Genomic DNA, 14,028 nt, shown 5'->3' on the forward strand with positions numbered 1-14,028 from the left:
AACTTTAATCTAAAATGATCTAAAACTTGATATCTGATTTGAGGTTCATCGTGTTCTTGACTGTGATGAGCATTAGTTCGAATTCGTTTTAATTTTCCAAATCAATAAGTGTAGTTATGTTTATAATGTGTTGTTGAATATATCTGCAAAGTTTTAACTCAAAATTCTTTGAACTGAATTCGAATTCTTGAAGTCAAACCATATAATTCAAAAGTCAAGAAATCTGTTCTTCATGAAAATTCGAAATCGTTTTCATGTTTTAAGTAAAATTAAGTATGCAGAATGTTTTCATAGATGAATTAAAATATTTTTCATGTTATATGTGTAGCCTAAAACTTCTTAAATTTTCAAGAATGATTTTGAGTTCTTGCGATATTTAAAAAAAAAAAAAAAAAAATTGTTTCAGCTTTGTATATATTTTTTTTTCTCTATTCTGTTTTGGTTAAATTCTATCACCACCTATAAACGTTTATGTGATGATTGAAATTCCTAAAATCATTCAGTTAATTATCTGTTATTGTGGCATTTGGGTTGTTAGTCAATTAGGATTAGTAAGGAAGAAGGAGGAATTGTTAAAACGGTTATATATATATATTCGAAGGGTATTTAAATCAGGGAAAAAAAACTAAATGGTCAGCTGGTTTGTGGGGGTGTTGGAGTAGCGAGAGGTCTCGAGTTCGATTCCCGGTAGTGGCGATTTTTTAAAAAAAAACATATTCTTTTGAGGTATAACTATGTTTATTATTATTACTTCTTGTTATTATTTCTATTATTATCATTATTGTTAGTATTATGTTAACTATTATAAATACCATTAATATAATTAAAATTATTATCTTTATTGCTATTATTAGTATTATCATTAGTTATTATAATTATTATTACCATTATTATTATGGTTACCATTATTAGTAATATTATTATTATTAAAAATTATTATCATTATTATTATTAATATTACTAAGTATCATTAGTAATAGTACTACCACTAAATATTACTCCTTATAAGTATAATTATTATTAAAATAAGTATTACTATTATTATTATGATTAGGATTAGGATTACGAACTTATATTATAGAAGCTTTAGTTATTAGTTTAGAAATTAAACACGAAGATTTTAATTATGATTAACATAAGTATTGTTATTAATATTATCACAAGTAATGAAATTACAATAATAATTATTATCATTAAGTATTATGTACTATTATAAAAGTTATTATTTTCATTATCATTAGTAGTAAACTTTTCATTTTATTAAAAATTACTGTTATTATCATTATTATAAGATGTATTATTAAAACAAACACTAATATCATTATTAATAGAATCCTTCATATTATTATCATTATTATTATTCTAATCACTACTAATATTACTTTGGTATTATTACAATTATAATTTTAACAAACAAAGGAAATATATATATAAGATATTTAATACATATAATATAACAAAATTTATATTTTTATATATAAAATGAATATATAATAATAATGAAATATATAAGTTATTAATATAAAAATTATATCACTAATAATAATGTATACATAATTGTTCGATGACAAGTATATGTATTTATATATATACAAATGATATAGGTTCGTGAATCCAAGGCCAACCCTGCATTAGTCAGTTGTTCAATGTCGTCATATGTATTTTTACTACAAAATACAGTATGGTGAGTTCATTTGCTCCCTTTTACTCATTACATTTTTAGGCTGAGAATACATGCACTGTTTTAATAACTGTTTTACAATATTTATATGCGTGAGTTCATTTGATTCCCTTTTACTCTTTACATTTTTGGGACTGAGAATACATGCGCTACTTTTACAACTGCTTTATTAAATGCTTTTGAAATACATTTTGAACTGCGAATACATGAAATGCTTTTATAAATGTTTGACGAGATAGACACAAGCAAAACATTCCTCGAATGAATTATGTGGACGTGATAATTACCACCATTGAATTATGTGGACGTGATAATTGCCACAATTGATATGAATATTTTTCCCCTGATTATTATTGCTTGGTAACCTAAGAATTAGGGAACATCACTAATTTTGAGAATTAGTGCACGCCTAATTGACGCGAATCCTAAAGGTAGCTACCGGGTTTAACACCTTCACCCAGAATGTTCACTAGACGGAAGGGCTAGTGGGTGTGGTGTTTAGTACTTCGAAGTTTATATTATTATTATACAGACGAGATGTTCTGTTTTAGGGATATTATTATGCGCATTATATGTTAAGGTCGGTTACCAAGCCAAGCTATGAAAGCAATGAAAAGTGAATGTTATGTATCGAGAGAATGATTTTATACACAGGTTATGTGTATGTTATTTTTGTGCACAAGATATGTGTACGATACTAAGATTTATGAAATATGATTTCGTACACGAGAAAGGTGTACTGTATTTAAAAGATATTGCATGTACATTACAGGTGGGTATAGGATTCGGGCCCATTTGTACCATGCAGGATTTAAATCTTGTGGTCTATCAAAATGATGAATTTTATTGTTTTATGATAAAACTATGAACTCACCAACCTTTTGGTTGACACTTGAAAGCATGTTTATTCTCAGGTATGAAAGAAATCTTCCGTTGTGCATTTGCTCATATTAGAGATATTACTTGGAGTCATTCATGACATATTTCAAAAGACGTTGCATTTGAGTCGTCGAGTTCATCAAGATTATTATTAAGTCAATTATAGTTGGAGGTATTATGAAATAGTATTCTTGACGTCAACTTTTGATGTAAAGAAAGTTTGTCTTTTAAAAACGAATGCAATGTTTGTAAAATGTATCATATAGAGGTCAATTACCTCGCGATGTAATCAACTATTATGAATCGTTTATATTGTATATGAATGGGGCATTTCAGTTAGTATCAGAGCGGTGGTCTTAGCAAACCAGGTCTTGCATTAGTGTGTCTAACTGATAGTTGTTTAGATACATTAGTGAGTCTGGACTTCGACCGTGTCTGCTTGTCAAAAGTTTTGCTTATCATTTAGTGTCAAAAAATTATTTGCTTATCACCCTTAAAGTCTAGACACGTCTTACTGCCTCTATTGCATAGACAGTGTATAGATAAATTCATATCTTAGCGTATCTGTTATTGTTACCTTTACCTGACAGCTTCCGTTGATTCCTCCGTAACTTATGGAATTTTAGTATTATATATGTATATGTAAATTATGTATTGCAGAGTACTAATCTACATCCTATAATCTATTTCTTATCAAAAATACTTCATCTGACTGTACGAGATGAATCCCTCAACCAGTTCGAGTCCCTCAGATTTCGATAGCTATTCCGATAGTTATTCCGACAGCTATTCCGATATGGATTTCCACTCGAGCTCCGAAAGCAGTGTAACTGGAATGAATCAATCAATTAGCTATCATCTATTCTGGATGAATTAGAGATGGGTTCGTAGTCGACTTAATCAATGGAGATGCGAAGAAGGCAATCCTTTCCACCGACCAAATTACCCTCTTGACGATGAACCTGAAGCACTTACCGGCGAACCTGTTCGAGACACCATTTTCTCTCTCATTTCCAGAGTATCTCATCACAATTATATTCTATCCACAATTCTAAACCTTATTCATCCACTCGTGACCGACAATCATCCCGGAGTAATACAAGAACTCAGCGAACTTCATGCTCGAGTAATAGTTTTGGAAAATATGGTGCAAACTTACCAGCTTCAGCAACATCACCGACATCAACATAACCACCAGCAATAGCACCCATACCATCAACAACACACGCCTCAACATCTCATTCTGTACCTCGAGTATAATCACCGTTCTACGTATCGATCTACATCAATTACCTTCGTTCTTCATGGCGATTATGTAATCTCTAAAGTCTTAGATATTATTTATTCTAGCTCAAACCGAAAAGCAAATGAGATTAATATCATATTAACTCATTAAATCCATGATTACATCTGAGGAAAATATATATGTAAGTATATTTTCATAAAGATTGTAATTAAAAATTCTTTTGTACAAACTGTTAATGGTAAAAATATTTTAACGGGTAGGTAATACCCTAGAAATATTTAGATTTCACATTAATAAGTTACACTGTACATTCGTCGAAGCTGATTCAACAGTCATTTACTATCCTACTTATAACCACCGATATACGTATCCGTTCACCGAAGAATAACCATTTTCATTCAATTTCATATTTGGATTTTGACCTATAAGAATCCAACAAGTGGCATAATGAAGAAAACATATGACAAAATAAAATTTGTTAGAAACAGACAAATTAACTATGAGAAATTTTGTTAAGAATCCACGCTAACTGTTCCTAGCTAACTGATTACATTTTATTTATCGCAATTTAATTATCGCAGTTTATATTCTCGCAATTTTATTTATCGTCATTTAATTTCTGTTATTTATTTTACGCACTTTAAATATCGGGACACGTATACAAGGTTTTGACATATCATATCACCGCATCTATATATATTATTTGGAATAACCATAGACACTCTATATGCAGTAATGTTGGAGTTAGCTATACAGGGTTGAGGTTGATTCTCAAATAATATATATACCTTGAGTTGTGATCGAGTCTGAGCCATGTACACGGGTCACGATACGTATTAATTAATTCGAATATTATATATTAAACTATATATGAATTATTGGACTGTTAACTGTGGACTATCGACTGTGGACTAATAATATTAGACAATTAAAATGAATTAAAATATTGATTATAACATATAAAACTAAACATTTCTTCAAGTTTGCCACTTGATCTCATCTTAAACCTCATTTGTATCTTGACAATTACAATCTGTGATTCAAACCGTTCATGATTCATGGAAAACACCTCAATCGAGAGGATGAATCAACCGCACTTCATCTACGGAAGAAAAGATTGATGTATATAGTTATGCACTTGAAAACACTCAGAAGCTGAGTAAACGTTTAACACGTAGCTGTGCAAATTCCTTAGTGTTATTATTACCCAAAATAACTTGGTATTCCCTTTCAAAGTAGCAAATTTTGTCACAGCTCCAGCAAGTCAACTTCGACTTTTCGTTCGAAACAACCTTATTATAACCTTGATATATATGTGTGCTCTTTTATTGTTACCGGGGAACCTTTTATATTCCACCATATTACCAGCAGATGTACCAGCAACCTCGTCACTCCTTGGTTTAAATCTCTCCGACAAATCACTATATTTATCTATTGAAGTCTCATCATGTACTCATTCGCATCTTGTAACAAGAATTGCCATACCAATTACCGGGAATCAGCAAATCTGTATTGTGAGCCTCGCAACGTTTCCACATCAAAAGTTATATGTATCCATATAACATTTATCTCTTAGAACTATGATCTTCCATTCTGAAATTCTGAAAAGCACCCAGTCTGCGAATTAATACTCTGAATTTTGAAAAGTTGAATGAAGCAACAAAAACTGTAAATGACCTCAACAGTCAAAAGTTGATGATAAAGAATTGTATGTTGGCAAAGCCCAGAAAAAGTTTGAAACTGAAAAACTGATTGAGCAAACTACGAAGGAGTCTCAGAATAAATCACAAGGACTAAACTTGTAAATTAAGAATCCTGATGATTCTGTTTCTGATGAAATCTTTAGCGAATACCTTGCTTCTGACTCCAAACTCTTGCGGACAAATTTTCTTCACCATCCTTCGATATTAGAAATTCCAAGATATCATCGTATCTTTCATTATAAATATCCTCCATATTTCTGAAGATATTTTTATAACTATTCTTATCTGAAATCATTATTCTCTTCGTGATATCAGTGTTACATCATATAGAAACTGTTAGTTTCTATATTCTGTAAACTTTCGAGCTTAAAATATGAATGTTATTGAAGTAATGTTGGGAACTGATGCATGAGTTAGTATAATATAATGACACTTTATCAACGTGATTATATTACAGTAAGTCATGCTAAGTTTCTAAATGGAACATGATGATTCACAGATTATAACGTCATCATGTGTCATGCTACATAACTCTTTCATTCTGATTAACTTCTAAACATATCAAGAAAATATATTCTTGATAGTTCTATTCTCAGTGATTCTGGTAATTTGACAAATCAAATTGTGCTATTACGTTCTTTCTCGTTTAGAACATTAAGTTCATTCAAAACTCCATACTTACGAATTCTAGACCATTACTCGCTTTACTAGAGGTCAAGAAGAGAATAAAAAGGCAAAAGAGCTCCAAAATATAAGAGAAAATATAAAGCCCAATAACAACACTGAGATTACAATCCGTGGATATTAATACGAATAGCAATATAACGACACGGTATAATTAAGAATAGTATCATCCCAAGGTAATAGTAGAAGTAAACAGATTCTTCTGGAGGAAGATCGAAAAGAAGGATGACAAAAATGATAATTAGAAAAATATCAAGGATTAGAACGGGATTAAACATTTTCATAATCTTTTGGATGTATGAACTAAGAAATAAAGTATAGGAATGGTGAGAATAATGGAACGGAAGAGTTTAATTTATAATGGAAATACCAGACAGAGTAATCAAGGCAGATCCCTGCATTAAATTAGAGAGATCCCGATTTCCATATTCGTCGAAGAATCAGATCTAATAGATTTCGAAGATTTTCTTTAGAATCCCTAAAATTCCAGAAATCACATTATCTACGTCCAAAGATATGACGAAACATTACTTTACTCATTTCATTTTTTTTGTGATAACTTCACTTATACTCTCCTCGTAATTGAATTGTTTTATCCATAGTACTCACTGTTGATAAAACTCTAATTTATAACTCATATGAGTCATGAAAACATACTTATCGTCAACCATGATGATCCCACTCAAATTTCGGGACGAAATTTCTTTAACGGGTAGGTACTGTGACGACTCAGGAATTTTCAACCAAATTTAAACTTTATCTTTATAAGATTCTGACACGTTAAGCAAAGTCTGTAATGTTGAGTCTTAAAATTTTTGAACTAATTACATAGATTTAGTAATCTTGACTGTACCCGACGATTCACGAACAATGATTTGTAATTAAATATATAGATATAAATATAAATATAAGTACACATATATATTATTTTGAATTAATAAAATGCACTCCTATAAATTGGAATTAATAATGTAAAAATAAAAATACAGAATAAATAAGTTTCTATATATATATATATATATATATATATATATATATATATATATATATATATACATACATACATATATTTATATATATAAATTCTGAACATAAGTAATATTATATATATTGTAAATTATAAATATTTAATATAAATAGGGATATATATTATATAATTGGTAACTAGGGAAAAATTTATAAATTTTAATATAATTACAAGTTTGAATATAATTGTTATGTTAATATTATTTACAATAGTTTTATTATAAACATTAACAGGAATATTTGAATAATTAATAATATTATATAAAGTATATATATATATATATATATATATACATATGAATAGGTAAAATTTGATATGTACAAGTAAAATTAATAATATTAATATTACTATTATTATCATTTCTATTATTATTATTATTATTATTATTATTATCAATTTCATTATTATTATTTAAATTAATATTGATGTTATATAATTAATATTATTATATTTCCTTATATAAATTAATATACATATATAAATATAGTCGACATATATAGTTATACAAATATATATATATATATATATATATATATATATATATATATATATATATATATATATATATATATATATATATACGTATGCAAATATATGTATAAATTTCAGTTATATATATAGGAATATGTATAAACAGATATATAAATGATTATATAAAATTTAAATATACATAAATACATATTTATATATATAATACAAGTAAATATACAGCTAGTTATAAATATATACGATTATACACATATATATATAGCTTGTACGTATTCTGTTAGGCATCCTTATCACCTTTAAATTATTTATCTGATATTAGGATCTTTGAATGGTACGAATGGATTAGAAAAATATATCTGCTCTTGAATTCTCCTTTTCTGTTTAAAACTTGTACAACCGGTCGGTTCAATCAAACTACACAACAAACAGCTAAGTGTTCCATTACACTATAATTGTATCTATTAGTCTCTATCTAATACTCTGTAAAGGCAATAAGAATTGATAACAGAAAAATCAAACCAAGAATTCCAGAAAAAACAGTCCCGTACCCTGCTCTTCAATTTTTTTTTGCTAAACATCGAATTTGAGATTTATTTTAAAATCTATTAATCCAGAAGTGCTAGGAATCTTTTATGTGAACTATCTGTAAGTTTTAGCCCTTTAATTCTTCCTATTAACATTGAATTTTCGAAGTCAAATATATTCTTTAAAAAGTCAAACGTTTTGTACATGCTGAAATTCAAAACTCTGTTGATGTTTCAGAATCAATTGAGTATTCAAAAAGTTTCTTTGAATCATTTAAAACATAATTCATGTTATAACTTTAATCTAAAACGATATAAAACTTGATATCTGATTTGAGGTTCATCGTGTTCTTGACTGTGATGAGCATTAGTTCGAATTCGTTTTAATTTTCCAAATCAATAAGTGTAGTTATGTTTATAATGTGCTGTTGAATATATCTGCAAAGTTTTAACTCGAAATTCTTTGAAATGAATTCGAATTCTTGAAGTCAAACCATATAATTCAAAAGTCAAGAAATCTGGTCTTCATAAAAATTCGAAATCGTTTTCATGTTTTAAGTAAAATTAAGTATGCAGAATGTTTTCATAGATGAATTAAAATATTTTTCATGTTATATGTGTAGCCTAAAACTTCTTAAATTTTCAAGAATGATTTTGAGTTCTTGCGATATTTAAAAAAAAAAAAAAACTGTTTCAGCTTTGTATATATATATTTTTTTCTCTGTTCTATTTTGGTTAAATTCCATTACCACCTATAAACGTTTATGTGATGATTGAAAATCCTAAAATCATTCAGTTAATTATCTGTTATTGTGGCATTTGGGTTGTTAGTCAATTTGGATTAGTAAGGAAGAAGGAGGAATTGTTAAAACGGTTATATATATATTCGAAGGGTATTTAAATCAGGAAAAAAAAACTAAATGGTCAGCTGGTTTGTGGGGTGTTGGAGTAGCGAGAGGTCTCGAGTTCGATTCCCGGCAGTGGCGATTTTTAAAAAAAAAAAAAAAGAACATATTCTTTTGAGGTATAACTATGTTTATTATTATTACTTCTTGTTATTATTTCTATTATTATCATTATTGTTAGTATTATGTTAACTATTATAAATACCATTAATATAATTAAAATTATTATCTTTATTGCTATTATTAGTATTATCATTAGTTATTATAATTATTATTACCATTATTATTATGGTTACCATTATTAGTAATATTATTATTATTAAAAATTATTATCATTATTATTATTAATATTACTAAGTATCATTAGTAATAGTACTATCACTAAATATTATTATTAGTATAATTATTATTAAAATAAGTATTACTATTATTATTATGATTAGGATTACGAACTTATATTATAGAAGCTTTAGTTATTAGTTAAGAAATTAAACACGAAGATTTTAATTATGATTAACATAAGTATTGTTATTAATATTATCACAAGTAATGAAATTACAATAATAATTATTATCATTAAGTATTATGTACTATTATAAAAGTTATTATTTTCATTATCATTAGTAGTAAACTTTTCATTTTATTAAAAATTACTGTTATTATCATTATTATAAGACGTATTATTAAAACTAACACTAATATCATTATTAATAGAATCCTTAATATTATTATCATTATTATTATTCTAATCACTACTAATATTACTTTGGTATTATTACAATTATAATTTTAACAAACAAAGGAAATATGTATATAAGATATTTAATACATATAATATAACAAAATTTATATTTTTATATATAAAATGAATATATAATAATAATGAAATATATAAGTTATTAATATAAAAATTATATCACTAATAATAATGTATACATAATTGTTCGATGACAAGTATATGTATTAATATATATATACAAATGATATAGGTTCGTGAATCCAAGGCCAACCCTGCATTAGTCAGTTGTTCAATGTCGTCATATGTATTTTTACTACAAAATACAGTATGGTGAGTTCATTTGCTCCCTTTTACTCATTACATTTTGGGCTGAGAATACATGCATTGTTTTAATAACTGTTTTACAATATTTATATGCATGAGTTCATTTGATTCCCTTTTACTCTTTACATTTTTGGGACTGAGAATACATGCGCTACTTTTACAACTGCTTTATTAAATGCTTTTGAAATACATTTTGAACTGCGAATACATGAAATGCTTTTATACATGTTTGGCGAGATAGACACAAGCAAAACATTCCTCGAATGAATTATTTGGACGTGATAATTGCCACCATTGAATTATGTGGACGTGATAATTGCCACAATTGATATGAATAATTTTCCCCTGATTATTATTGCTTGGTAACCTAAGAATTAGGGAACATCACTAATTTTGAGAATTAGTGCACGCCTAATTGTCGCGAATCCTAAAGGTAGCTACCTGGTTTAACACCCCCACCCAGAATGTTCACTAGACAGAAGGGCTAATGGGCGTGGTGTTTAGTACTTCGAAGTTTATATGATTATTATACAGACGAGATGTTCTGTTTTGGGAATATTATTATGCGCATTATATGTTAAGGTCGGTTACCAAGCCAAGCTATGAAAGCAATGAAAAGTGAATGTTATGTATCGAGAGAATGATTTTATACACAGGTTATGTGTATGTTATTTTTGTGCACAAGATATGTGTACGGTACTAAGATTTATGAAAGATGATTTCGTACACGAGAAAGGTGTACTGTATTTAAAAGATATCGCATGTACATTACAGGTGGGTATAGGATTCGGGCCCATTTGTACCATGCAGGATTTAAATCTTGTGGTCTATCAAAATGATGAATTTTATTGTTTTATGATAAACCTATGAACTCACCAACCTTTTGGTTGATACTTGAAAGCATGTTTATTCTCAGGTATGAAAGAAATCTTCCGTTGTGCATTTGCTCATATTAGAGATATTACTTGGAGTCATTCATGACATATTTCAAAAGACGTTGCATTCGAGTCGTCGAGTTCATCAAGATTATTATTAAGTCAATTATAGTTGGAGGTATTATGAAATAGTATGCTTGCCGTCAACTTTCGATGTAAAGAAAGTTTGTCTTTTAAAAACGAATGCAATGTTTGTAAAATGTATCATATAGAGGTCAATTACCTCGCGATGTAATCAACTATTGTGAATCGTTTATATTGTATATGAACGGGGCATTTCATTGATCACCCACATTTACAAGTTATAGCCATGTGCTAGTTAGAAGACTTTTACTTCATATCGTAACACTCCCTCTTGAATGGCAATTTTGTTTCGTTAGAGATCAATTACTACCGCCTCGTTAAAAACCTTACTAAAGGAAACTCGGTAGGAAATAACTTTGGCTAAGGGAATTTTTAATTTTTAATTTTAGATTTACATTTTGTTCGAGAATTTTATTTTGTAGATGAAGTGAAAAAATATTTAAAACAACCGACTTTCTGAGTTTTGACATGAAAGAAAAAGGAATGAAGTAGATAGATGATTTTAGTTTATTATTTTTTTCAATTATTTCTTTCAAATTAAAAGGATAACAATACCAATTCTCTCCCCTACATTTCTCTCTATTTCATTTCATTTCTTTCGTAAATAATCCGGTCATAGCGTGACAAATATGAAGGAAGAGATAGGGTGAGAAATAGGGATGAGATCGGTACGAGTACCGTACCGAAACCAAAAGTACCGAAGCCGAAATTGTTCAAAATTAAGAACCGAATACCGAACCGAAATAAAGAAATGGTACCGGTTCGATACCGGCACCGGTACCGGTATTTTCGGTATTATACCGATTGGAACCGAATTCAGCTCGAATAATCCGTCATCAGTTTATTCATTTCAATTTTAAGGTAGTCCAAAAAATGCTCGCTTAATAAATGGTAGTATAAGAATACAAAAATGATCTACTTGAAGATATCAAGTTCTCTGAGTTCGGTTCACTACACAATTATATTTTCTGTTAAGAGCTAAAAGCTCACATGAAGGGAAGCCAACTGAATATGCACTATTGGATGTAGAAAAAAAATTGTTCAACTATACGGATAACATGATATGAAATAAAGAATACAACAAATATATGATGTTCCTAATCTTGAAGAATATAAAATATTTAGACTCCAAGGTTACTGAATATACATTGCGACAGTCACACGTGATCTAGTTGTGTATAGGCTAAATGTTCCCGTGTACTTTGTAACCTTTGTGTTTATTTCGACTCATACTATTCTCAAGTATGAGTCCTCTTTGTACCTTTATTTTCATTTATATAATATAATAATATATTATGCTTGGCCTTTAAAAAAAAAAAAAAAAAAACATTGTGACAGTCTATGAAAATTCCCATAATCATATACCATGCTGGAAAAGGGTGATAATTTCTTGATCTTTAACTAAATAATTAATAACACTAACATACTCGAATTTTGAAATTTATATATCACAAATCTGACACTTTGATGGTCATGGGCAATAGGAAAGCTTGGGCTCATATGTCTCGAACAAATTAACCATGAATTTATATTTATACATGGTACTATTGGCCATGTATTTAAACAAAAGGTACGTTCAATGTGAGCAGTTTAACAAGTCCTATTTGTGTTATTAATAGTCACCTAATAAGTTTTTTGATCATCACATGTTTCATCAACTAAAACTCACAAAATCTTGTAGTTTTCATAAATCGGTATTCAAATTCGGTTTTCCCATACCGAACCGGTACCGATACCGAATTTCCCGATACCGAATTTTCCCAAAACCAAGAACCGATACCGATACCGAATACCGTCGGTACGGTATTTCGGTATCGGTACCGGTACGGTACCGGTACCGGTTCGGTTTCGGTATTACGGGAAATTTGCTCATGCCTAGTGAGAAATTTGAATAGTAATTTAAATTATTTTTGACTTTGCGAGTCGTTTATCGAAAATGTTAGTTTTTAGTTTTCTTGATAAAGTTAGACGAAAACCCTTTCATAAATGTGAACCTATTTAGCTCACCCTTTAACGATACAATTGGAGAAAAAGAAAATGACCAAAATATTTTTTTAGAATAAAAAAAATGATGTGAACAGTGTTGACATAGTTTTAATTGATATTGATATATTCCTATAATAATAATAACTAGTTTTTTGACCCGCGCTTTCGCAGCGGGTTGGTTTCGAAGGAGGAAAAATATAAAAAAATAAAAAGGTACTGTAGCTATAGTAGCAGGTATTCGGGTCGGGTTGGTGGAGCGGGTCAGGGGATCCGGATGGTGTTGGGTTAGCGGTTTGGGGGTGTTGGGCAAATCATGTTTTGAGAAGAAAAAAAAAGAGTTACTATTAACGCATGGTGTCAACCAATCATAGGTTGACACCATTTACCACAATTAAATATATGTATAATATAATATAAAAGTTTTAATTGATATATATATATATATATACACTATAATATAATAATATAATAATAATAATATATAAAAGTTTTAATTGATATATATATATATATATATATATATATATATATATATATATATATATATATATATATACTATAATAATATAATAATAATAATAATAATATATAATATAATATAATATAATATATATAATTACACAATAATAATAAAATAAAATGAAAAACATGAAGTAACTATTTCTCTTACTTTTAGACTATATTGGTTTACGTACTCAAAATCCTTTTTTATCAATCCTTAGAGCTCTGGGAGTCGACAAAAATTGCCACCGTTAAACCATTTAACGCTGGGACGTCGACCTGTCGTCACTCAGCGCCGGTGTCGGACCACCGTTAAATCTC

This window comes from Rutidosis leptorrhynchoides, chromosome 1, assembly GCF_046630445.1.
Source record: "Rutidosis leptorrhynchoides isolate AG116_Rl617_1_P2 chromosome 1, CSIRO_AGI_Rlap_v1, whole genome shotgun sequence".
In the NCBI taxonomy this organism is placed as follows: Eukaryota; Viridiplantae; Streptophyta; class Magnoliopsida; order Asterales; family Asteraceae; genus Rutidosis; species Rutidosis leptorrhynchoides.